The sequence below is a fragment of the Sinohyriopsis cumingii genome, chromosome 15, assembly GCF_028554795.1.
Source record: "Sinohyriopsis cumingii isolate HCF-2022 chromosome 15, ASM2855479v2, whole genome shotgun sequence".
Lineage (NCBI taxonomy): Eukaryota > Metazoa > Mollusca > Bivalvia > Unionida > Unionidae > Sinohyriopsis > Sinohyriopsis cumingii.
This window is the reverse complement of record NC_142975.1, coordinates 24,787,042-24,812,930: the sequence shown is the minus strand read 5'-3', so window position 1 is coordinate 24,812,930 and position 25,889 is coordinate 24,787,042. Positions and strand designations below refer to the sequence as shown.

Here is a 25,889-nt window from a genome sequence, read left to right as displayed (position 1 = left end):
TTTTTTGAAAATTTCAATATATGTCAAAATAATGTTTGCTAGGAATTCATACTTTTTCCATAAAAGTTTGACCTTGACTTCATTTTAATAAACACCAAATTTTGACCTAGATCCTGACTTTGATTCAAATTTAGTAGCAGCCACGTAAATGAGTTCTACTTTTATTTTAAAATGATTGTTGGTTGTTGTCGAGGTCATAATAGGACTACGTGATATAAGATGTAAACAATTTTTTTAATTTGATTTTTTAGAGTAAAATTATTGGCTTTTGTCAGGGTCATATTAGGCATATGTTATACAAACATGATCATGTGAACTCCCCTGGATATTTCGCAACTTGGAGATTTTCGAAACTTCGTGTTAGAATAGGATATAACCTTTGTTTTGGAGAAATATTCTCTGCTGGGCTTTTACACTGGAAAGTATAGTGTCGTTTGGAGTTATTTCAAATTACTTGGATTCAAAGGATTACATTTTTTCCCTGGAGATATACGTGTGCTCATACGAAATTCTTGAACAAAGAGGGCTCTTATAAAAATTTGTTCGGGTTTCCAAAACTGGAGTTATATTTCTAGTTTATACAAGGGATTCTTTGTCGGGACTCGAATTTGAAATCATTAGAACATTTTATTATTAGGGCTTCTAAAATTTTATTTGTGGATTATTCTTGGATTATTTTTGGCTTTAATTCATGAAACTGTAAGTTCATTTTTACGGTATTTTTTCCAGTGAAATATATTATTATATTTTTCAAAGCTTGTTGTTTTCACTCCTTCTTGTGTTACTGTTTATTCGAGCCTAAACACGTAACATAAGAATCATGCGTTGCATTGTATATATGCAGTAAAATCCTACTTCTATGAAACATTGTCGCTGTTCACAAACTTGTCAAAAATACATATGGCTTTAAGATTCTCACTCAAAACAAGAATATGTAGAAACTTTTGTTCATGTTCATGCATCTAGCATCTCTTTGATTTAACTATTCATAATGGGCTCACCGAATGCATTATAGAAACACCTCTCACTAGCTACTGTCAGCCAGTTAAGTACATGTACCACACCTTATGTATATCATTCAGTTATCTCACTTAAACCAGACATAACATTTCAAAAATAAAAACTCACATTTTCAGTGATTGGTCAGGAAAATAAAGAGAAGATTTGTAAATTATTGTATTAGCCCTCAGTCTTGATGCAAATGTAAGTAGAAGCAATTAATAATTTCTCACAGTGAAGTTTACAAGTTTAAAAACTGATAATGTATGTTTTGTTTGGTTCAGGTATTTTTCTGCATATTATTATTAATTTCATTTGTAGAAGAAATATAAATCATATGCATCTATATTATCTACATTATTCACCGTTTTATATTAGATGGGAATGAATGCCACTTCACCTGAAATTTTGGTGCCTGCAAGGGATGTTTTAGTACAGGTGCCTTCGGGCTGTCCTTGGACATATGGAGCACTGCCTCCATATATTATCCAAGGTAAGGTCATCAAACTTTAACTTCTCATTTTTCTCATTACTGCTTTTGCCTTCTTTAATTCCTTTATCATCAGCTACATTTCCCTTTTAGATACACACTTTCCTCCTGTTTTTAACTCCATTTGATGCGCTATACTTATTGTTTAGATATGGCATTTGTCTGTATTTTATTCCCCTAATTTCACCCCCAATCCAATATAACCACTTAGAAGCTGTGATCCACTATATTCGGTGACTGACTGGCTTACTGAATCAATTTTATTCACAACACAAAGGAGGGAAGATTTCTATTTGTGTTACAAAGAGGATGGGTAGGTAAACCTTTGTGTGAGGACTGGGGTTTAGTGTATCTGCAGACAGTGTAAAGTGTTCAAAGCTTATACTTTATAATAAGATTGGGCCATGTCCATCTGTCTCTGATGTTAAGTTCTGCATGTACCAAACAAATATAAATTCCTTTCCTTTAGGTGAATTGTACTTTTTGAAGTAGCAAAGGTACATACTGTTTGGTACATTGACCTTTGACTTAGTTATTACATAATATGATATAATGTGATTTATCACATATCACCCATGTGAAGTTCAGTAAGTGCTGATATGAATAAGACACAACAAATACTTAAAATAATTCATTTTATTTCATAAGACGATTTTGCTAGTTAAGCAAAAGTATGAAAACAAGAGTTCAAACAGCTCAATGACATTTCTATACACATTAATATAAGACATAGCTTAGTACCTCATAAAATTGTTTTTCACAAGTGAGACTAAGTACATTTGTTACTTATAGAGTTCCAAACTATTTTACAGATTATTGGAAAAATAAAGGTTTGCTAAAGGGAAGAACTGCCTCACAATGTATCCATAGAAACGCATACTTGGCGGCATTTATGAACTGTACTAGTTTGATGTAGGAAAACAAATGGATTCTGAACAGTTCTGGTCAAATATTGAAAGTCTTTTAAAAATAAAATGTATGAAATCTTCAGAAAATATCACAAGTTGGCTTTGAATGGGGAATTTTGATAACTATAGCTATGACACATATAGACTTGTGTTGCCTGATGCCTTTATGTCTGTGTTGTCAGCTCCTAGATTGGAATACGTGCAACAAAATAAGTTATGTAAACATAATATAGTTGATTTTGGCCATATATTTACTATTTTACCTGCAAAAAATGAAAAATCATGTGTACAAAAACAACTATCTTGTTCTTGTAAGACATGTCATAACTAGGATAGAGAACAAACAACTATAAATTCCTTTCCTTTACGTGAATTGTACTTTTTGAAGTAGGAAAGGTCCATACTATTTGGTACATTGACCTTTGACCTAGTTATTACATAATATGATATAATGTGATTTATCCCATATCACCCATGTGAAGTTCAGTAAGTGCTGATATGAATAATACACAACTCATTGCTAAAAAATTCATTTTATTTCAAAAAACGATTTTGCTAGTGAAGCAAAAGTATGAAAACAGTTCAAACAGCTCAATGACATCTATACACATTCATATAAAACATAGCTTAGTACCTCATAAAATTGTTTTTTCACAAATGAGACTAAGTACATTTGTTACTTATAGAGTCTCGAACTATTTCACAGATTATTGGAAAAATTAAGGTTTGCTAAAGGTATAGCGGTACCAATTCCGCAAGTCCAGGTGGGTGGAGCTAAAAGTGTAGGAACATTGCATTCAGAAATAAAGAACAGCACTAGCTGTGATTGGTGGATTATATAAGAGTTTTACTTTCTGATAGGCTTAAAAAAGTTGAGCCTCTTGGGAACATGTCACATTATGTTAATTCATATCTAGAACATATTTTGTATTTTTTTCTGATTTTTTTTATAAATGTGGTCCACGTGGCTGAAACTATCTGTTGTGACTAGATAACTCTTACCCCTGTCTAGTTCGATCAGAGTTATCTCTCTTACATGCAATGGAGTACCTGTTTTTGTCCTTGTCAAATTGACAATCCAGCGTTGTCCTCTATGACATTCTGTGACATGCATGCTGAGGTAAGATAGAAAGTATATGTATTTCACAAAACATTAGCATTGAGGTATATGCAGAAACAATTGGTACCGTGATACCAATAGAGATATAATAGCAACTCATTTCTGGCGATCAACCTCGAACGATCAGCCTTAGCTATATTTGTCTCGCGAGTTCTCGTATTGGCTGAGGGACCGATCATTCTAGTTTAGGGGGCAGGGTCCAGTTTTTATGTACAAATTTAATGCCGCAATCAGTGACCTAGTATAAAAAATCATAAAAAATCAAATACACAAGTGAGGTCAAAAAGGTCCATATTTTTAAATACCTATATTAAAACAGAGCATAAGAATAGTATTCACTTGACCAGAGAAGTCAATGGCAGTTCATAGCAGAAGAGGTTTATGCACCCCAACCCCTATTTTATACCTGCATTTTTCACATCCAAATGCCATTTTTGACAGCATGTAGTACTCACAGTGCAAACGCAAGCCCTTTCCCTGGATGAAACTTTTGAAAAACATTGTCTACTAAATAGTTTGATGCAATTCAGAATAGTTGTCATCCAAGCCGTTTTTGAGATACTCGGCTTGCCTTGAACCCACGTGTCTACTGCTATGGGAGGCTAGCTCTTCTTCCTAGCCAACTATTGGTATTTCACTATCAACATACTGCAGAGCAACTATGGAAGGTGTACATGACTGACATCAATTTCAAGAACAACACAAGCCCAAAACACCTAGTTCACAAATATATCCATATCTATAAATAGTAAACAATAATAGCTGAAAAAGTCACACCATAGCCTTAAGTTAAGAAATTTGCCAGGGGCCAAATTACGAAACTGGACCCTGCCACCTTAGTAATCTGCATAGATAAGAAGCTTGTTTTGAGATAACTAATATACATAATGAACCGGCGAACGTACTAAGGAAACGGAAGAATAATAAGAAGAAGAATGCATTTGTAACAATGAGTAAACAATTATTTACAACTATCCAAACATGATACAACAAGAAACATATATTGAATTACCACTTAACATTACTTTTTTGTTGTAACCTTACATCATTATCACTATGTATCATGATATCACTTTCTTTAAATTTAATTAGTAAACTAAAATAATTACATGACATTAATAATTAATATGCTGACATATATCAAGAATGCTGACTTTAAATAAGCTATATTCAAAAATCAAATTTAAAATTATTTACAATGAACTTGAAATTAAATATTTACATTCATTTAAACATGCACAATTTTAATAATTTTAAATTGTAGACTGAAATAAAATAAGTTGACTTACTGGTTTGCGATTTGTCTCACAAGATAACATTCAATGGTAACAAAAGAGTAAGTATTAACACTGCATTACTCATTAACAAGTCCTAAAACAATATTTATCATTTTGTACATGATGAGTTTACTGTAATTAAAAGGTTGCATGAAGAAACAACATGGGAATTTCATAAGGTGCAAACATGTAACATGTCTAATTAAGGTGAGTAAAGACATTTGTATAATCTTTATTATCACTTGTTTATAAATCAAATTGTCATGCTTTAAACATGAAACAATTATTCCTCTTTTTAATCCACTTTAATTGAATTTGTTTGCTTTTGATTTCAGGAAAAGTAGGATCAATTAGGAAATAAATAATTAAAATCACTTGTTATGAATAAATACCCTTAACGTATTTGTAGTATAAATTATATATTTTTTAATGAAATTATGTTGCTATTATTATTATTATTATTAATTAATTAATTAATTAATTAAAACATATGAGATTAGTTAGGATTGGATTAATTAAATGTGGAATGAATTGCCCACTGAACTTAGACACAAAGACACAGTGATCACATTCAAGAGTGCTCTCAAAACTCACTTATTTCGACTGCAAGAACAACCTTAAAGACCTAATAATGTTTCCTACTTTAAATATTCTCAGCACGTTTTTTTTTAATATTTTCTAATTTCATGGTGTTTGTTTTTGTGATCATATCATTATATGTTTTTTTATCTTATAGTTGTTGTCTAATGTTGTAAAGCGCTTAGAGCTTCTAAAGATTAGGCGCTATACAAAGTCCTCATTATTATTATTATTATTACTGAATATAATCACTTGGGATAATGAGAAATTCTGCCAGTCATTAAATATTCATTTATGCAAATATGCAAATGACTTTGGTTGAAACTTTTGTTTTCATTGGACATTGTGGTTTTTTAAAAATAACGTTGACATTGAGACTTGTGCTTCTAGAAATTTAGTATTATGTTATCAGACCGGTAGTGTATATACTTTAACCGTTACTAATAATTCCATTGTAGGTTTCATTTCAGCGCTGGTTATTACATTTTATTTTGTTTGCTGTTACAATTTTTAAAGTACTATTTGAAATTAGACCGCCATTGGTGGCGTTATGAATTTTCGTGGATTGGTTGAATTGCAAGGTTATTTCGCTAGTAGTTTTATTATACGTATTATATATTATTATAACCGTATCTATGAATTCTTTGTATGTTTATATTTTTAATAGACACGTTTTTAAATTAGAATTGAAATTAAACGATACATTATACGCCTCAGACCCATTTATTCCCGTTATCAGTTTTCGTGGTTTAGTAATAAGATCGCATTATTTTATCTGTACGGCAGTACTCGTAATAGTATATATACTGACACCGTTATTAAGATATAAGTTACATTTTATTTGGGTGCTAGCAATTACATTTCTTTCCGATTAATCCACTTTAACTTTATTACCGTTATTAGTTTTCGAGGACTGGTATAAAAAAAAAAGTAATTGAAAAACCCGCAGCGGCTCGTATCATTACTTACAATTGACCTGTCGTATATGTGCTGTATAGTAGTTATTATATAGTACATTAGTATGAATTTCCTCTAACCATTGCCACCCCATTTTTGATATTTGGGCAGTTATATTGGGGTGTAGGGTCCCTACACCCCAACATAAATATCCAAATATAAAAAATGGGGTGACAAGGGTCAGAGGAAATTCTGACTAATAGTACATGTAAGACAGGTCAGTTGTAAGCAGCGATGCGAGCCCCTGTGGAAAAACCAATATGGTGTGGCCTAGACCAGCAAGTTGTTCTCCACCTTCTTTTTTTTTTTGTTTGACTGGCCGCCAGTCAAACAAAAAAAAAAAAGAAGGTGGAGAACAACTTGCTGGTCTAGGTGTGGCCTAGCTTCCGACGATATTGGTTCTATGGTATCTCGATATTTTAACTTTTCGGTAGGTATTTATTTCATCTATTACACCACATATCGTGTACTTATATATACTACGTGACCATAGCCTAGGTTACTAGTTCTGCATCACCAGTTTATTTTGGGAAAATGTCGGGATTGCTGACGAGTACACTATTTTATAAATAAATCCATGAATATTATTGTTTCTAAATAATATCCTTAACCTTTTAGATAGAATCAAAATCTTAAAATTGCTATCACTGTAACAAATTGTTTAGCCAGTTTGTTGTCTGATAATGTCCAATGATGTCATACAAGAGTTAGATCACATGATTACTGTGATGGTCAAGGACTAGGAGATCGAATCTATGGTAGCATATAAGAGTCAAAATGTGAAGCATGTTAATGTCGTATTTTGGTGGCTTTTGCAGTTAACAGGTGTTGACTTGAAAGCTGCATTGTACACGATTTATTACTTTTCATTGGAACACCGGTTGTTGTTCAAACAGTCTTAGGTTGATATGTACTTTCATGCTCATGTTGAATGTTCGTTCTCAGCAACAATCCCAGAGCAACTCCAATCATCATGGATGGTTATTTGCAAATGCATTTCTTTAATTCTTTCTTATAAGTTTATGTTGCTGTATGGCACAGGTGGCATAATGAGTGCCATAAAATTAGCATCCATATATATACGATATCTTAGTAACTCCCCTTTCATAACTAGGACTGTACATAACATCTGTTTATTGTTTGTTTCCCACAGTCATCTGATTTATAGTGGAACATAAATTCATTTTAATACAAAACAACAACAACCAGACTTAAATTATATCTTGAGGGTCATTGTTTTTATTAACTTATTTGCTGATTGCAGACTTCATGACCTGAAATATCATAGCACTCATGATAGTAGTGAACAGAAAATCAAAACAAAATGAAAGAAATAATTCAAATTTTGATTCATTTTAAATCAAAAACAATTGACTGATTCTCATAAATTCTGTGACATAACTACACAAGTTTTAAGACCCTTTTTGGTCGGCTTAAATGGTAAATAATAAAAATATACATTATACATCTACATCACTCAGCTGTTTGTTACGGTTGTAGTTGTAAAGACTTTGCAGGGTCTGTATACTGGTCCAAATCTGCCCATATCCTATATGTACCAAAATCCATCAAAAAATCTCCTAAAACAAACATTTTACAACCTTGATGGTAATCGTATTGATATTTTAAAGTCAGCTGATCATTCTCATCAGAAGTCTATTCAGCGGATGCATTAAGTTGAATGATAACTTTGTCAGTGCTCATCCATATCTGGTGACAGTAACAATCAGTACTGTTCGAGTTTTACGAATAACATGTCCATATAAATGTACATTTGCCTGTTTATTATAGTATGTGTTTTAGATTTTTAACATAGCTTTAACAATTTTTAAGTCATATCGCAAAGATGACTGCAGTGGCAGTTTATAGTGATGTCTAGCCCTCGTGCATCATTCCCCAGACATGTAGCATTATCTCCCACCAAGTCACATTATCCTGACACCAGACTGACCAGTCCTAACACTAACCTCTTTTTGTTGAGCACCAGGCGAGGCTGCTGTTAGTACCATTTTTTGAAGTCTTTGGTATGACTCAGTCGGGGTTTGAACCCACGACCTTCCACATCCAAGGTGGACGCTCTAATCACTAGGTCACCAGAGCGGTCACCTGTATAATATATAATAATGTATGTACTGGTAAATCTTGTGATAATGACATGATTAGTTCATTCTGTCGTGGGGCCCCGAGTGGCCGAGTGGTCTAAAGTGCTCTCCGTTACGGATCACTGCCATCTCACCTCTGTCTGCGTAGGTTCGAGTCTCCGATTCAGCCAGTGTGGGTATGTGAGAAAGCTTGCCAGTAGCTTCTCGAGGGTTGGTGGTTCTTTCCGGTGTTTTCCCGGGTTCTTCCTCCACCATTAATACTGGCCACCATATATAGCCTATCGTGTGCTGAAAAATGGCGTTAAACCCACAACAACAACAACAACAACATCATTATGTTGCTTTATTTTTTCTGTGACACTAATAGGTCGTGCATTGAGTGGAGGTGGGGGGTGTTGAAAAAATTCAAAAAGCATTAGCCTGTGTATGTGGCAGTGTGACTGCTAAGTATGTTCTGCAGTGGTAGGGGTCAATATTCCTTGATAACTGTGATGTTTATGAAGAGTAGTCAAGTCAGAAACATAACTAGCAGATGAGTTAGATGCAAAGTGGCTGGTATGCCATGTCAGGCAGAGCCAATATCTGCTTAAAATTATGAAGTGTGATATGTTGTAGTTTTATTGCCCATGGTGCACTTTGTGGAAGACGTATATTCCTCTTCATTTTCTGACATGACCAGTTATTTTATCTCATGATTCTGACAGAATATGCATTCCAGACCCTGGTGCCTCATGCGAATTTGTGAAGCCATACCTTGCCAGACTGGGACAGTATTGTATTTGGACAGACACATGGATTGCCTTTTTGACACCTATTGTCCTTTTCTTTTATAAGAGTGAGATTCAGAGGCATGTCTTAAATTTATTACTCATCCTAGGCCAACATGAAATGTCACATGATCGCACATACCTTACAAAAATTGTCACCCGAGAAAAGAACTGTTATTTTTCCTGATTTGGATGATATTGAAGCTGATGATAAAAATTTGAGGTCCAGTCATTCCAAATGATGATAAGGTTGATAATATTCGAATTTTCCACTGTTGACATCAAAATTTTAGTCACTGGCTGATACTTGACTATTAAAGTTAAGGTCTACTAAATATTAGTTGCTGTCATTTGTTTAAAACTATTATTAGAGATATATATTTACATTTTCCTTAGAAAAGCATTGGTTATGATTTCTGTAAAATTCAAGCTATGTATCACTATTATAGTTGATGTTAATACTTTCCTACTTTCATTTTCAAAGTTTGTTTTACATGGTATTAATTTAACCCTCTGCTTATTTTTAATGACTGTACTAATAACTTCATCTTTTAAAATTCAACTGTCCCAGCTATTTTTGGAAAGGGGGTGGTGACTCAGCAGTGTACATACACAAGGGTGGGATACAAAAAATTATGCTTTGCAATGAGTAATGGGAAAGGGGGTAAAAAATCAACAATTGTTTGCATATGTGCTTTATGGACAATCCCTAACATCATTATCAGAATATTATTATTGCCAGTGTAACTGTTCTTGGGTAAAGTTATTGGATCGATTAAATGTTTTAACAGCTGACCATAATGTCATTATAGTTCATTTGTGCATGAAATATCATTCTACATTATAACTATTTTCTCTTCTTTTTGTTAACTTTGTTTGCAGATTAGTGTAGATTTTGGCTGATTTTGGTAATTATATGGACTTTTACAAATGGGCCTTGTTACCTGATAGTCAAAAAGATGTTAACTTGACCATTTCTCTGATAAAGGTGTGTAGATGAGTCAGCGGCTAAGGACAAGCTGAAACATGTGATGCTGCAAAGGTATATTTTCCATTTGATATATCATAGATGACTCATATCAGCATCCATACTAGAAGTATGGGTGTGACTGACTATCCCATATTCTGCATGAGACAGAAAAAGCTTTCTAACGTTGTCTGCCACATCTCATAACATATATGCTATACATTAATGTGTATAAGGGGAAATATTATTTATTTTGTAATAGGGTGGGAACATTTTGATTTGTCATAAAAAATGGTACATTTTCCTTCCTTAAGCTATGGATCGGCATTTTGAATTATGTATTAGTTTTAACATTAACATGAAAAATTTGCAATATTTTTGTGATTACTCCAATACACTAAATAGCTTAACCTTCTATGAGCAACAATTATTAATTTTTCCTACAAACACTAAAGGCATCACATGCTGCATTTCTGGATTAAACACATTAATTCCATTATATCTTAGATATTTCACTTTGAATTGTTTGCATGTAAATATAAGTTATTGCACACATATTGTATTATTATGTGCAGTATTAATTTTAATCTTTATTGGGGGAGGTATTCGTAGTGATGATTTAGTATCATTTAATATTGAGCTTTACATGCTGGGTATGTAGATGAGTTTGAATGTTTATAAACCGCTGTTGCTTTTAATTACTGCTGTTCTAGTATGTTGATAGCCTCTGTATCACAAGTAGAGCAAACTTTTACCTAAAGTTCGGAGTGAAAGCAATTTTTCATTGTATTTAATAAGTACAGAGAAAGACAGAGAGAGAGAGAGAGAGAGAGAGTTAGTTCACAGGCACTTTACTGAGAAAAAAACTTAGTATGATGTATCCCAGAAGATTACAGTCTACCAAAGAATCTTACAATTGCCAGTCACGAAAATATATCATGTGTTAATTCTACCAGAGACAAAGAACTCTTTCGTCCTGTGTCCAAAAAAGCTTAGAAATAGACAGTATTGTAATAAGTCCCAAATGAAATCAAAGCACAAAGTACTGTGATAAAACTTAATGTAGCAACACAGTTTTTGATTCAAAAAGATGATTTGTCACTGACTGTGCACAGCTTCTAACTTACAGACAACTGTACCAAAGTGACACTGTTACAAAGAGTAACTAAAATACCTTCCAATCAATAAACAAACAATATGAGTACACTATTGGGCCAGCAGGAAGGGGGTATTTGTTAAGAAAGGTAGGGACTAAATTCTGAGTATTGACTTAATGTTAACTCAGATGTAAATATTAATCACCTAAATTTTCTGACAGTTACAAATAGACTTGGTACCTCTTTATGCAATTAAATGTGACCTCTGCTTTATGTTGGTGAAATAAATTATGTAAGATAGGTATGTTTTGTTTCCACCAATTTTTATGCAAGGTGTTCAGACATCTAATGCAAAATGTTTTTTTCTTCTTTCATTTGTTCAGTGATCCAATAAAGGCAGTGGGCAATTTCGGAAGGATTACATCATCAAAGGTAAAGTGCAATGCTGCGTTACCACATTACATTCAATTTTTTGGGTAAGTTATTCAGAATGACGAATGTTGATTTGGATGTTAAGATTTTAGTTTCTTGAACACACTGGATACTGCACTTTGACTGCAATCATTCAGGTTCAGTTGTATGGATAACACTCCAATTTCATGTATTTGAATGCAGTTAAAGCAAGTTTTGGTCTGAATGTATATTATGCAAGTTAGAGGCATCATTTGTCTCAATAGCAATGTAAGGAGCATTGTTGACAGCACTTTGATTTTAGTTTACTTTTATAACATCAATTTTTATAGTTTAAATTGCTGGAAAAAAATTAGTTCAGTTTATCAGTGTTCAATGTTGCTTCATTTCAAGGTATATATTTATGGGATACTTTTTGTCTTAGTATTATATAATCGAAAAATTAAACTAACGTTTGAAAAATCTACTACATTTCACAGCATTTTAGAGAGAAAATTGGGGTGGTTCAAATAAATGGATGATCTATTTTGAACACATACATTATTATTAATGCATAGGCTTCATTGCTTATCAATATTGCTATAAATTAGTGCTACTTGACTTTTAATAATAACTTTATATATTGGACCCAATAAAATAATTATTTCCTGTACTAGAACTTATGGTGAAACTTTTTTACACCTAGGTCATATGTTCCAAGACTTAAAAAGTGAAATAAATTTGTGTTTAATTTGTACCCCCATGTTGCATTAAAATTGATAAACAAAATGCTTATTTGATAATAAAATGAAAGAAGTTAACATTGTATTGTTATCACTTATTCCTCTCTTTTTTCCAGCATGAGCATTAATGAAAATGTATCCACAAAGTCCATATATGTAGCGTAGACATCTATACTGTAGCATGTTTCACTTGCATCAGATTATACAAGACAATGTTTACTGACATGAACATAGAGAAACAAATCGTGTTTGGTTGTACTCAGAGGTTTGAATGTGTTATCTGATTGAAAACTGGATCCAACAAAATCACAAACGAGAGTGAAAAAGTGAAATGATTGCTTGAAGGTATGTGCCATTCACACATGACGCAGTGTTATGTGCAAAATAACCAAGATTGTATTATATCCAGTTCAATTATATAATAATAATAATAATAATGAGGACTTTGTATAGTGCCTAATCTTTAGAAGCTCTAAGCGCTTTACAACTTAGACAACACCTATAAGATAAGAAACATATTAATATTATGACAGTATCTTGCAAATAAAATCATTTTTTGTCATTTTGCCAACAGGATATTGAAGACAAGGATTATTTTTGATTGCAAAGCAAGCTGACCTTGGAAACCAACTTTGGATACTTTTAAGCAGATTATTTTTTAAAGGATATCAAAAAAAGGTTATTTTTTTCAAAGCAAGCCGATTTTGAATTCTTTTAAGTGTGCTGATTATATATATATGTACACACACACATTCAGCGCACATAGGGAAACTACTTTGCTTCCATTTGACCAGTATTCACAGGAATTTTGGAAATAAAATGAAAAAATGAAACAGTTTTTAAAGTGACATAATATAGTACTTCATGCATGGACATTGATGATCCAGGGTCACTTAGATGATTTGGAGAAAATAAAATCATTTGATGAATTTTTGAAGGCCAGAAGAGAAGATGATTTTGCAGACAAGAAGATAATTAACATGGATGAAATTCCAGTGTGCTTTGATCTCATTCCTAGATGGACTGTCAATAAGATGGTGGTTGAAAGTGTGAGAATTAGCATGACTGGTGCAGATCTTAAATAAAATGACTTTAGTCCATGCAGTTTCTGCTTAAGGAGATGTGTTGCCTCCAACAATAAATTTTCACTGTATGACAAAGCTAAAAAGATATTCATGCACTGAAAGAATGGATCATATATGTGCAGGAGGAGGGTTGGGTTAATGAGATGATGCTGCAATGGATTTTTAAAACAGTACACAGTTTTATTTTGTTTTAATAAAAACTTAAGTTGGAGTGCATTTTCCGACATATAATTTTCAAATGATTTAAAATGTGCTCACAACTTAAGACTGGAAAAGAAACTATGTGTCCCAGAACATACAGTGCACAAAAATATACATTCAGAATTGAGTTATGTTGTCTCAACATAAACGGTATATATAACTTTTTATGAATAACAAACTTTTGATTGAGTTGCATAGCTAAATGTAAGTGAAATTGCCATAATGCTTCCATGCTCTTACATACAAATATCAATACTATTGTCACTGTATGACTTGTTTGCTAGTCATTTAAAGAGTGATATATTTATTTCATGATCTTTATATTATTATTTGGCAGCATAAAATTGATTTTTCAGCAGACTTTGATGCAGTTCACTAAGCTCTGGAACTGTTACAAATTTCACCAAAATGTTTCCAAAAGTGAAGAAAACAAAGTTGCTGCAATTATACTTGATGAAATCCACACTAAAATCTATTAACATGCAAATTCCTAATAGTAACATTTCATCTGAAATGTTAATTGTCATAACTTTTTCCATTTATTATGATATTTTTAAAAAGAAAACTGTTCTGGAATGATTTTCTGTTTGCTAAGTAAAATCATTCTTACTTCGTTCACATAATTTTCACCCATCCATTCCTCTTTTCTGGGAAATAGATATAAAATATATGTTATGGTTTTAACCGTGACAAGTAAATCCCAGTAAAGGGGTTACATTATTTGCCTCCCCACAAGGCTTGCCGAGTGAGGAGACATTAATGTAACCCCGCAACTGGGATTTCCTTGTCTCAGTCCAAACTCCAATGTAGATTATTTTTCTCACCCAATATTTTCCTTTAAAAAGAACTCTTCATTAGTGTAATATAGTTCATGTGCAAATGTTTACATGTGGCTCATTAATACAAATATGTTAATGAAGGGTGTGGTGTGACTATTGCATCCAAAGTACACAGTTTATGCGGATGTTATGTGAAATTGACAATAAATGATTAATATTTATTACAAGAAACTTTCATTTTCATCAGTTTCAATTTTGAAAAGTTATATTGTAAATAATGAAACGATACTGGCTACTCAGCTCTACTGTAGTTATACTTAGTACAAGCTGTAACAAAGAGTAACATCTTGCTTTAGATTATTCATGGGTAATTAGAGATCTGTGTCACTATCGTATATAACTCTCCTTTTCTTAGGAGGAGGTGAAACTGTTTGTGACATGTGTTGTCCTTAGTATTGATTGTAAAATTACCCCAGGTGAAACTGTTTGACATTTGTTGTTCTTAGTATTGATTGTAAAATTACCCCATGTATAAAAGACCCTCCAAAACTTTCAAGTTCACGGATTCTTTGAAAATTTATTCTTGTCTTGGAAATATGGCAAGTGATGCAGCAAATTTGCTTATGGATTAATGATTTCTTCTGGCTGGTAAGTGCATTATTTGTCATTAAATATTGTAGGTTTATCTTTCAGATCCAGTGCTGAATGTCATTCTCATGGTTGAGAGGAACAAAGTTATGCTCCACTGAAATCCATGTACCTGCTACAGATTGCAGATTTACACAGAGAAAGTGACCTCTACTATGTCTGTCAGAGCACAACCAGAATTCTAAAGTCTTCAACAGCACAGATTTCCAAGAATCACCAATTATTAGTACTAAACATGTTATTTATATTGCTAATTCAATATACAGTAATACTGAAAGGGATGTACATTTCTGACCACACTTTCTGTTGTTCCCGTGATTTCACTCTTCACAAAGCAGTACTGGTTTACTCATGTTATAATGTTGTTCTTTTGCAAGAACAATTAATAGAGCTCCATTTTTTATTATTGTTTACCTTTCTTGTTTAGCAAAGGCATCTGCTCCAACTGTATTTGACATGATTGTGTTATTGAGTAATGGTTAAGATGTTACTTATTATTTCAGCTTGGTAAAAAATGTAAGGGAAATGTAAAAACATATTACAGATTGCCTTTGATTGCTGATTAAACTTAAATGATGGCAGCCAGATTAACGACTATTCCATTAAAACATACATGGGACCCAGAAAGGCACTTTCAAAGTGGGATACTCACCCTTTGATGCAGGTTAGAATTTTCTTATCATTTTAATACGATATCTGTGAAATCAATGTACATATATTTTGTTTTAAACTGCCTTCCCTGGGTACAATGTATGTTTAAATGGAACAGACCTAAAAGCAAAGCTTACAAATATGGAACATATAGTGAATAAGCTAAATTTGAAAGACTCTGGGGGGAAGCTCCATTATTTAAATAATTAGATTATTATATGTGCATGCTTTATATCTTGTACTTGTGTCAGTAATTGGCTTAAAGCACTAAATATGTATATATGTTCGTAAATATATGAAACATGAACAGGCGTCAAACCGTGGGCAATAATTGTTTGTCCAAAGATTATTCACATAAAATATTTTGGTGGCCATCAGGGTAGAAAGTAGTTGCCTATGGGCTCAAAACAGTGGGTAGTGTATGTGTTCCTTCTGTCAAGTAACAAAGTGAATAATATGTACATGCATGATAGAATGTTGCCTTTGCAACAGTAAACCACTTTTGGATACCATAAATTTCATTTATTGATTTTATAGAAAAATGACATCCAAATGACCAACATTTCATTGTGAAAATTTAGTCTGATGAATTTCCCAGAAAAATTGTTCTTTTGGTAACAAAAATCAGTTGTGTATAAAACATGTACACTGTTGTTTCATAATTTACTTACCTAGTTTAACATGTTTTGAATTGTATATATTTTCTGTATTAAGTCCAAACATTTCATTGAGATTTTCTAATCGTGACTGCAGGCCATTTGCAGTCGCATATTGTACAGTTCTTTAATGTAAGAGTACAGTATACGTGTTAAGTGTTTCGACTGAACTTTTTAAATAATGGTACAATGTACCTCTGCAAACAAAAACGTGTGCAGATTACAATTATTGAGGTACATTCATTGTAAGTGTAAATTTTCTTTTCAGTAAGTATACAGTATTTGGCTTTTAATTACTTTATAGACTTTAAATCTCTGCACAGTAATGCAGTGAAAGTTACATTGAGTGTTTGCAAATGAATAATTGAGGAATTAGGCATACAATATTTATACCCAATAAATGCAGAAGCTGTACTCCAATTTTATGATTAGAAATATTTAGAATTGGCTTTTTGTCATAGCCACCATTATATGGCTTCCCTGGACACTATGAAAGGCTTTTTCCCAGCCTACAAATGCATACCATATCTGTCCTTTAGGTCTACAACAGTGATCTATATGAATGGGAAGTTGTACTGTGTTCTTCATAATTTCCTACCATTTCATTCAGCATATACTTTAATAATGTTTTCAAGTAGATAAGATGCTGTACATAAAAGATGTCTTAATTTTCAAAAACTTTTTACCAGTCTTCCACCTCCATTGACCCCCATTGTGTCCCAAATCTTTTTCAATAATTTTCACACCGGGACAGCCTCTGACGAGTGTATGAGTTATATTGTGATTTGTAAACACCATTAATTTCATTGTTACCATAATTAAAATTTATATACTAAGAAGTTGCATTTTTGGTGCTTGAGCTTTTGCATTTAAATAAAGACTTGTTTCACATGTTAAGAGGTCTTGTAATAAGTATTAAGGAAAGAAATGAAAAAATAGCAAATAGCAATGTCTGTCTTAGTTATATTTGAAATCTTTTGAATTGCATGATTTCAAATTCATTTTGTATTCAGATGTTGTGGTCTTTAATGTTTCTGTGGGAAATAAAAAAATTAATAAAACATTTAACATCATACGATATTTCTTTATTACTTGCTTGTTCATACGACCATACTTATAGGCCACACATTGTCATAATTCTAAGCATCCACAATATGTTTCTTCAGATGGGGCAATAATTGAATCAAAAGAAATTATTTTCTTTGAATTATTTGTTTCCATTCTAGATTGTATATCTACTATCTTCTCACAATTACCTTCTCACAATTATCAAATGTATTTTTATCATCAAAATTAAAATAAGTATTAGTCAGTATAGTGCACAGGCCAAGAAATAAAATTACTAATGGGAAATGAAAATTAAGGCAAAATAATTTACTTTCGTTAAATTATTATCCATTTCAGGAGATGTGTGTATGTATGTGTGTGTGTGTGTGTGTGTGTGTGTGTGTGTGTTACTAGACTACTATTTTCTCAGACTACTCTGGTGGCCTGGTTGCCCAGTGTCAGGATAATGTGACTGTGATGCCCCAGTGCTTGACACCATTATAAACAGGCCCCTGATGGCTGATTGCTTGAAGACATCACCATACAAGCTCTGGGGTTATACACTCTCATTAATATTACCAACACGTAAAGCCCATAAAGCTACAGAAACGCTAATAACTCACAGAACCCGCGTAACTCTGTAATTATATTCCATCAGTATTCAATTCCTACATTTGTATCATAGGAATTATGGTAAATAAAGGGTTCTGAATTATTGGAGTGACATCCTCATCTGATTTCTTGACCTTATCGCATATCATTCTACCATTATTGTTTCTATTCCCCACCCCACCCCAACTGGCACTTGATAGAAAGTCTTTTGACAAAATAATTTCTTGCATTATGTTGGATTGGTAGTCAGCATGCATGACTATAAACAAAATTCCCATGCTAAATTCAACGACAATAACTGCATTTGTTTTTTCCTCTCCAGTTCAGAAGTTACAAATGTAGAAATGACTAAAAGAACAGCACACTCCTTTCCCACCCACAACCCCCAAGTTGAAACTTCAAAACCTTAGCTGTCTAATTTTCCCAAGTGCAGGTCCTATATTGAGGAAAATACGTTGTCTATTGTAGCAGCTTCATACAGTGTATATATGCTGTCTTACTTTCATGGTGAGAACAGGAGAATGACTCGAACATGAAGGCAATCAACATGCTAAGTTGACTTAAGACTGAGAAAACATTTGTTGACTAAGTGAATGACAATGACATTAATATCAGTCAAATAGACCAAACAATTGTGGTTATTTCTTAACTGAAAGAGGCTTGACGATTTATTCAACAAACTAAATGTTTCATAGAACTAATGCCATGTTTTTGTGTAACACTCAAGTTTGGCTTTACTATATATATATATATATATATATATATATATATATCCTGAATTGTAAGTTAAACTCCATGTGTGTTTTGATGTACCACATCTAATGGAAAAAAGTTGCCATAAACGTATAAACGTCCACAGGATTCTGGGATGACAGATTCTTTAAAGCATCTGCGTGAAACATTAATATTTAACTGGGACACATGCGGCCAAAGTTCAGTCCCATCCGTATTTGCATTGACTTAAAGAAGAAGGCTTACATCTTTCCTTCAAAACACATAATACACTAAATGGTGAGCTACCATTGTACTAATAATGACATTAGTAGTTAAGCAGAGAAGAGGTTTTGAAAGGATACATAAATCATCTTCCAATTATAAAAATCTCTTTTAATCTAAATAGACTTTTAACGTAAACAAGACGACAATTAGTTCCATTAAGATCTTATTAAATAAGCACAAAAAATTACATTATACACAAAATAAGATAACAGTGTAACATGTAAAAGACATGTACAATGCAAAGCAGAAAGGTAAGTATTATACACAAGTACTGCTACTACTACTAATAATAATAATATAATAATAATTGAAATCCAAGTATTAGTATAGTCTGGATAAATGTATCAATGGAAAATACCACATACTGAGACAAAAATGATAAAGAAAAGAATACAGGTGAAAAATAGCTCAAGTTGATTCACTGCAGAAAAGGTGAGTTTTCTGAGCTTTCATGAATCGTGTTGCAGTTACATTGTGATTAAGTTGAAGAGGCAGACTATTCCAGAAATTTGGGCCCTGGTAATCAAAAGGATGCTTTCCAATGTATATTAATCTAACATTGGGAATAATGATATGAATACAGGAGATGAGTGCAATTGTCTGGAAAGTGTGTTATACATGATGAACTCAACAATGTACTTCGGGTTTGACATATATAAAATGTTGTAACAAAGAAGTCACTTTTTATTTAATCCTTGATATAACCAGAAGCCTGTGAAGGATGCCACACATAGAAGATAAGTACTCACTGATAGGAATTCATTGACAAAATAAGGAGTATTTTGCACCTTTTTCATATTTATTTTTTACTATGTACTGGTGGTAAAAGCAGAGAGACTGGAATCGAAATAACCAAGTATAGAATTTATAATGTAAAGATGCATCTTGAGGAGACGAATCCAAGGATACCTCGTTGATAAAAATCAGTTGAGGCATTTGTGAGAAAACTGTGTTCTTGTGACAGGGTTAGGATTATGGTTTTCCGAACAAATAGTGCCATTATGGATACCGTATTCACTGAAATACTTGTCTCATGGAGTCCGATAGAAAGGTATTTCGTTCATGAAAATCGGTCGAGTGGTTTTTTTGTTGTTGTCATTTTGTGTTAGGAATTAGGGTTACCCATGAAGTAACTATTTTCTCAAGATCTTGGGAATTTTTCATGCGGTGTGTTTTGCTTGATCTGCCTTGGGTAAACCTATGTAAAGATGGTGCGTATGTCTTTCTGCGACCTGCAGCACCCATTATAATGCGAAATGAGTGTTTGGTATTATAGTGAGCAGACGGATCATCGGAGTTTTATGATACCTGTATCCAAATACGGATCTTAAGGAAATAAATCTATTGATACTTTATTGAGATAGAGAGCTCGATTTTTTTTTTTTTTTTTTTTTGCTAAGTTATAGCCTTTCTAATAAAATGTTGACTGCGTCGATTTTAGATGAATTTCGTCTTTTTCGGTGAATATCTTGGTAACCCCTTTGAATTGCTTGCTGACATTGGCCCTACCAAATGAGCCCAGTAAAGACGCATGCTGAGACACCTAGCCTATGAAGGTAGCTTGAGGGCTTATGTAGTTACTTGGATTCGAGTGACAAACAGACCCTGTACGACATAAATTTGAATAAAGCCCGTCTTCCAAACGGGCACCGTAAGACAGTCTGCTTGAAGTAAACTGGCCAAGTTGCCACATCACTATTTTCTGATTATCTCGATACCGCCTTGGAATTTTGACATGCGGTTTGCTTTGCTAGATCGGCCTTGGTGAGACAAACATAAAGATGGTTCGTCCGCCTGTCTGCGACCTACAATGCCTCCATAATAAAAAATTAGTGTTTGGTACTAAGGTAGCGGACGGATCGTCGGAATTCTATGATACTTATGTCCAAAGATACGTCTTCATGAAAGTAACCCAACAATGCCTCGTTGGTGAGAACCGGTCGATGCATTCGTTAGAAAATCGGATTCTTGTGACTTAGGGTTAAGGTTTAGGGTTAGGGTTATGTGCTTCTGGTAATAACGCAAGAACAGACAATACGATTTGAATGCTCTTTTTACAGCAATACGTGTCTCATGGAGCCCGAAAGATCAGTACTTGGTTCATAAAAATTGTTTTTAGTAGTTTGGGGGAAATTCAGATTCCTGTTATTTCTCACAGATGTAGCATAGGTTAGGGTTAGGGTTACAGTTTTCAGTTAATAGCCTACGAACGGATGTGGCGATCTGGATGCAGTTTTCACTACGATACATGTCTCATGGAGCCTGATGGATAGGTAGTTACTTCATAAAAATCAGTCCTGAAGTTGGATAGGAAAATGGATTTTGTCATTTATAGTTAGGGTAATATGTGAAGTAACATCAATATTTCGGTAACTCATGGGATTTTGTCATGTGGTTTGCTTTGCTAGATCAGCCTTGGCAAGGCCTAATTAAAAATGGTTCGTCTGTATGTCTGTACAGCGCCCCCTAGAATGTGAAAGGAGTGTTTGGTGCTGTATCGGGCAGACGGATCATCGGAGTTCTAGATACATATGCCCCTTTTGTCATAAGAGATTTCCTATGCTGGATAAAGGTAAATCTGTAATCATAGTTAATCATATGGAACTAAGTTTTATCCCTGGTATCGATGACACGTCAAGTACTAGTTCACACCAGTTACACGTATGCAATGTTTTTGTTTTATAAAATTTCAATTAATCTGCAGTTGATAATTCCTATTGAAAAATATGTAACATACAGTTAATAACCACTAAATGTTGTCTTCTGCTAACATCTTCAACACTCCCAGGACTCAGGAATACGATGTTGTCAAGAAAATTATTGTATCAGTTACTTTCATATTATCTATCTATCTATCTATCTATCTATCTATCTATCTATCTATATATATATATATATATATATATATATATATATATATATATATATATATATATATATATATATATATACATATAGTGATTTGACATATGTGTATATATTTATGCGGGTTTGTAAGGAAATAAATTTTTAAAATACATTATTGATCGGATGTTTGTTGTATCGATATTAGTTATGAACAAATATAATTATTTTATTGAATATATGCAAATAATTACTTATTGGAGAATTTGTAAATGATTAGTGTACAGGGGCTTAGACCTTGCGATTACCCGTCTGTTGAATTAAAAACTGATTTTTTTGGGCCATGTGGCTAGAAAAGTGACCGGGTTTATATGACCGGGGTGGGGGGTGGGGGGCAGTCGCCAATGAAGCATACGAATACAAGTTGGATGATAGTTATTTTCTAAACGTACGTGCTTGCAGTGTTTGTCTACGCACCTTATCACTTGGAAGGCGTGAACTGGTATTTACCTATTAGTGAAGAATTGGTGTCAACTATGTTTTTCTGGGTCATACGGATAAAGAAAAAAACAAAACCAATGTGCACATACACTAGAACTAACAGGACACACCATACAGCACACAGACGCTCAAAATGTAGATAACAGAAGAGAAGAGAGAGACAGTGTGAGATACAGAGCGAGCGAGAGACAATGTGTGTGTGAGAGAGACAGCACGAGAGAGAGCGAGAGACAGAGCGAAAGAAAGCTTGAGACAGAGCAAGAGAGCGAGTGAAAGACAGCGAGCGTGAAACAGGTGCAGAGAACGAGCGAGCGAGACGCAGAGCACAAGAGACAGAAAGTGACAGCGAGCGAGACAGAACGAGAGAAATCATGAGACAAAGTGATACAGGGAGAAGATGGACAGAAAAAGCAAGTGGGACAGAGCAAGAGGGAGAGAGCGATTGAACAAGAGAGACAGAGCACGAGATAATGAGCAAAATAGACAGATATAGAGAGAGCACGAGACATACATATGGTGACAGACTGAGAAAAAGACATATAGAATCTATGTTGGGGTTTTGACCGAGACAAGGAAATCCCAGTCAAGGTGGTTATATTATTTGTCTCCCCAAGAGGCTTGCCGAAGGGGAGACAATATAATGCAACCCCTTGATTGGGATGTCCTTGTCTCAGTCCATAACCCAACGTAGATTCTTTTTCTCACCCAATAATTTCCTTTAAAGTAAAAAAGAACTTCTCACTTTTGCAATATAGTTTACGCGCAAATATTTACATACGGTCCATTAGTACAAACATGTTTATGAGGACTGTGGCGTGACCGTGTCATCCGAAGTACACAGTAGTTATGCGTGAGCCCCCCCCCCAAAAAATAATAACAACATAAAACGTTGCATAGTATTGAGGTATTATTACATTTAACATATGGATGTTATATGAAATTAACAAGAAATAGCTAATATTTATTATAAGAGAATGCTTCATTTTCATCAGATCCGATTTAGACAATTTTGTTGTAAATAATGGAACGATACTGGGCCCATACCTCTGTTGTAGCAGTAGAGGCTATTATTATAACGAAAAGTAACATGTAGCATGTATTCATGCTTGGGTTATTCATGGGTAATTAGTGATCTGTGTCACTATATTATATAACTCTCCTTTTCTTTGGAGGTGATGAAACTGTTTGTGACATACTTGTGTTGTCCTTAATATTGTTTGTAAACTTACCCCCATGTATAAAACACCCTCCAAATACGGACCCAAGCGGATAACCATGTGCTAAACTTTCAAGTTCACGGATTCTTTGAAAATTTATTTTTCTGTCTTGGAAATATAGCAAGTGCTATAGTGAAATTTGCTTATGGATGTGTCGACGGATAAATGATTCCTTCTGACTGGTAAGTGCAATATTTGTCATTAAATATTGCAAATTTGTTTTTGATTCAACTGGGGCACAACGGATATGCTTAACAAAATTAGAATAAAGCATGTTTGACACAACACATTTCTGGCTGTTACTAAGTTTTCCGTAGTTGTTAAAGAGTTGGGAGGCTATGAAGTGTATAGGTCTATAGTCTGTGTGCATAGATCAATGTTTTCTGTCATAGTTCATTTCACACAGCATTGAGAATTTTGTCCTATCTGTAGCACAGTAAATTTTCAGGTCAGCGTCATAATTGTTGCAAACAGTATATTTTTCACACGAAGTATCTAAAACTGGTTATTTAGCTTTAGCTACATTTAATGACGCTGACCTGAAAATGTACCGAGCAATGCGTGGAACAAACTAGCATAATATCAAAAAGCTCGACATCATATGCATGTGTATCTCTGTCTCTCTCAAAATGGTTTTGTATGGTGTGTTCTCAAAGATGCATTGACATAAGTTACTATGTTTTTTGTTATATATTTATTGTTGTTTGATTTTAAAAGAACTGCATCAGGCACAGCAGAAGACAACAAGGGTTTCTTTTTTTTAAAGTAGTTCTGAGCGCGTGGACACCTTGACTGAGACGACTGGTCTGAGATAAGAAAAGTAAGGTTAGCAAAACAACTATATTTTTCTGTTGCATGGGTGAGAAAAACAAATAATAGCCGTTTGAAACTTTTATTATGTATTCCCAACCACAAGAACAACATAAAAGAATTTATAAAACATTAATAATTTTCAACAAATATTGCATTGTTTCAAAATTAATAATTCACATTTTCACATTCTATTCAAAAAAGTTTATATGGAGGAAACAAAGAGCTGATTAGTTCTTTAAGAAAAAAAAATACTTTTGTACTTATACTAAAAAATGCAACCAATTAAACTTTGTATCACAGAAAACACCAAATATATAATGCAATAAAATTCTAATGCATTTATGGTGCCCAGAAGAATCAAATTAATTGGGCTAATTTTGAACAGTTACAGACTTGTTTACCCATAAATTTTCTTGTCAGTATTTTAAGCAGTGTCTGTCAGTATTTTCATTCAGTGTTTCTAGCATCTTAGCACATATCACCTATGAAACAGGGCACAAACTGTAGACACTATAAATACATTATAATTACCATTATGTAGTATTGCACAACATACTGATGATACACTATTTTGTTGTTGTTGTTGTAGGGTTTAACGCCATTTTTCAGCACACGATAGGCTATACATGGCGGCCAGTATATATGGTGGAGGAAGAACCCGGGAAAACCCAGGAAAGAACCACCGACCCACGAGAAGCTACTGGCAAGCTTTCTCTCATACACACATTGGCTGAATCCAAGACTCAAACCCACGCAGACACAGGTGAGATGGCAGTGATCCGTAACGGAGAGCGCTTTAGACCACTCGGCGCCCCACACTATTCTGTAAATAACTCCTAGTTTGTAAAGACATTGATATTCAGGCACCTCTGTGTTCTAAGCAAAATCTGCAGATATTGACCACTGACTTAAACATGTTTATATTACAGTGATAAAGACCCACAAAGGAATATCTCCACACACCCAAATTCATGCTGTTATTTACCTCTGTTACTTTCTCTAGAAAATCTGTTTTCTCAGCTTCATACATATCCGTAACATTTAAAATAAAGCCAAACATTATGACATAAATTGTTACCACCACCCATCCTCTCAGAAAATAATAAGTTCATCTAGATATGTGAAGGCAATCTTGTTTATTTCATAGAATCTGATATCAGCTTTGTTAACATTTATAGTAATGGATTGCTTCTAAATACCTTGTGCAATTTTGGAATCTGGGAACATATTTGTCATTGCTTCTGTTAACTTGTCCGCTGTGCTCAATGACAATTTCATATTTATGATCAACTCACAGAGAATCACCTAAGCTCGTGTTATTTGCTTTTGAAATATGTGTTGATCACTGACTTCCTTTCCCTTCATCATTGACAAAACATTTATATTTCCCTTCACTAATGATTCCAATTTTGCATGATTTTCTGATTCCACATGCCGTGA

The 25,889-nt window shown here is 33.6% G+C and overlaps 1 long non-coding RNA gene across 6 annotated transcripts; it reads left to right on the top strand.

Annotated features, from left to right (window-relative positions):
- The first annotated feature begins 447 nt into the window (after positions 1 to 447).
- Positions 448 to 17,489, top strand: LOC149781427 (uncharacterized). Of its 6 annotated transcripts, none has more exons than XR_016414718.1 (4): positions 448 to 1,492; positions 10,082 to 10,241; positions 11,647 to 11,695; positions 15,155 to 17,489. It is a non-coding gene; the product is annotated as an uncharacterized LOC149781427 (long non-coding RNA). The 6 variants fall into 6 exon arrangements; XR_016414717.1 differs by lacking the exon at positions 448 to 1,492 and adding an exon at positions 2,383 to 3,517; XR_016414719.1 differs by lacking the exon at positions 448 to 1,492 and adding an exon at positions 5,244 to 5,827.
- The last annotated feature ends 8,400 nt before the right edge of the window (positions 17,490 to 25,889 follow it).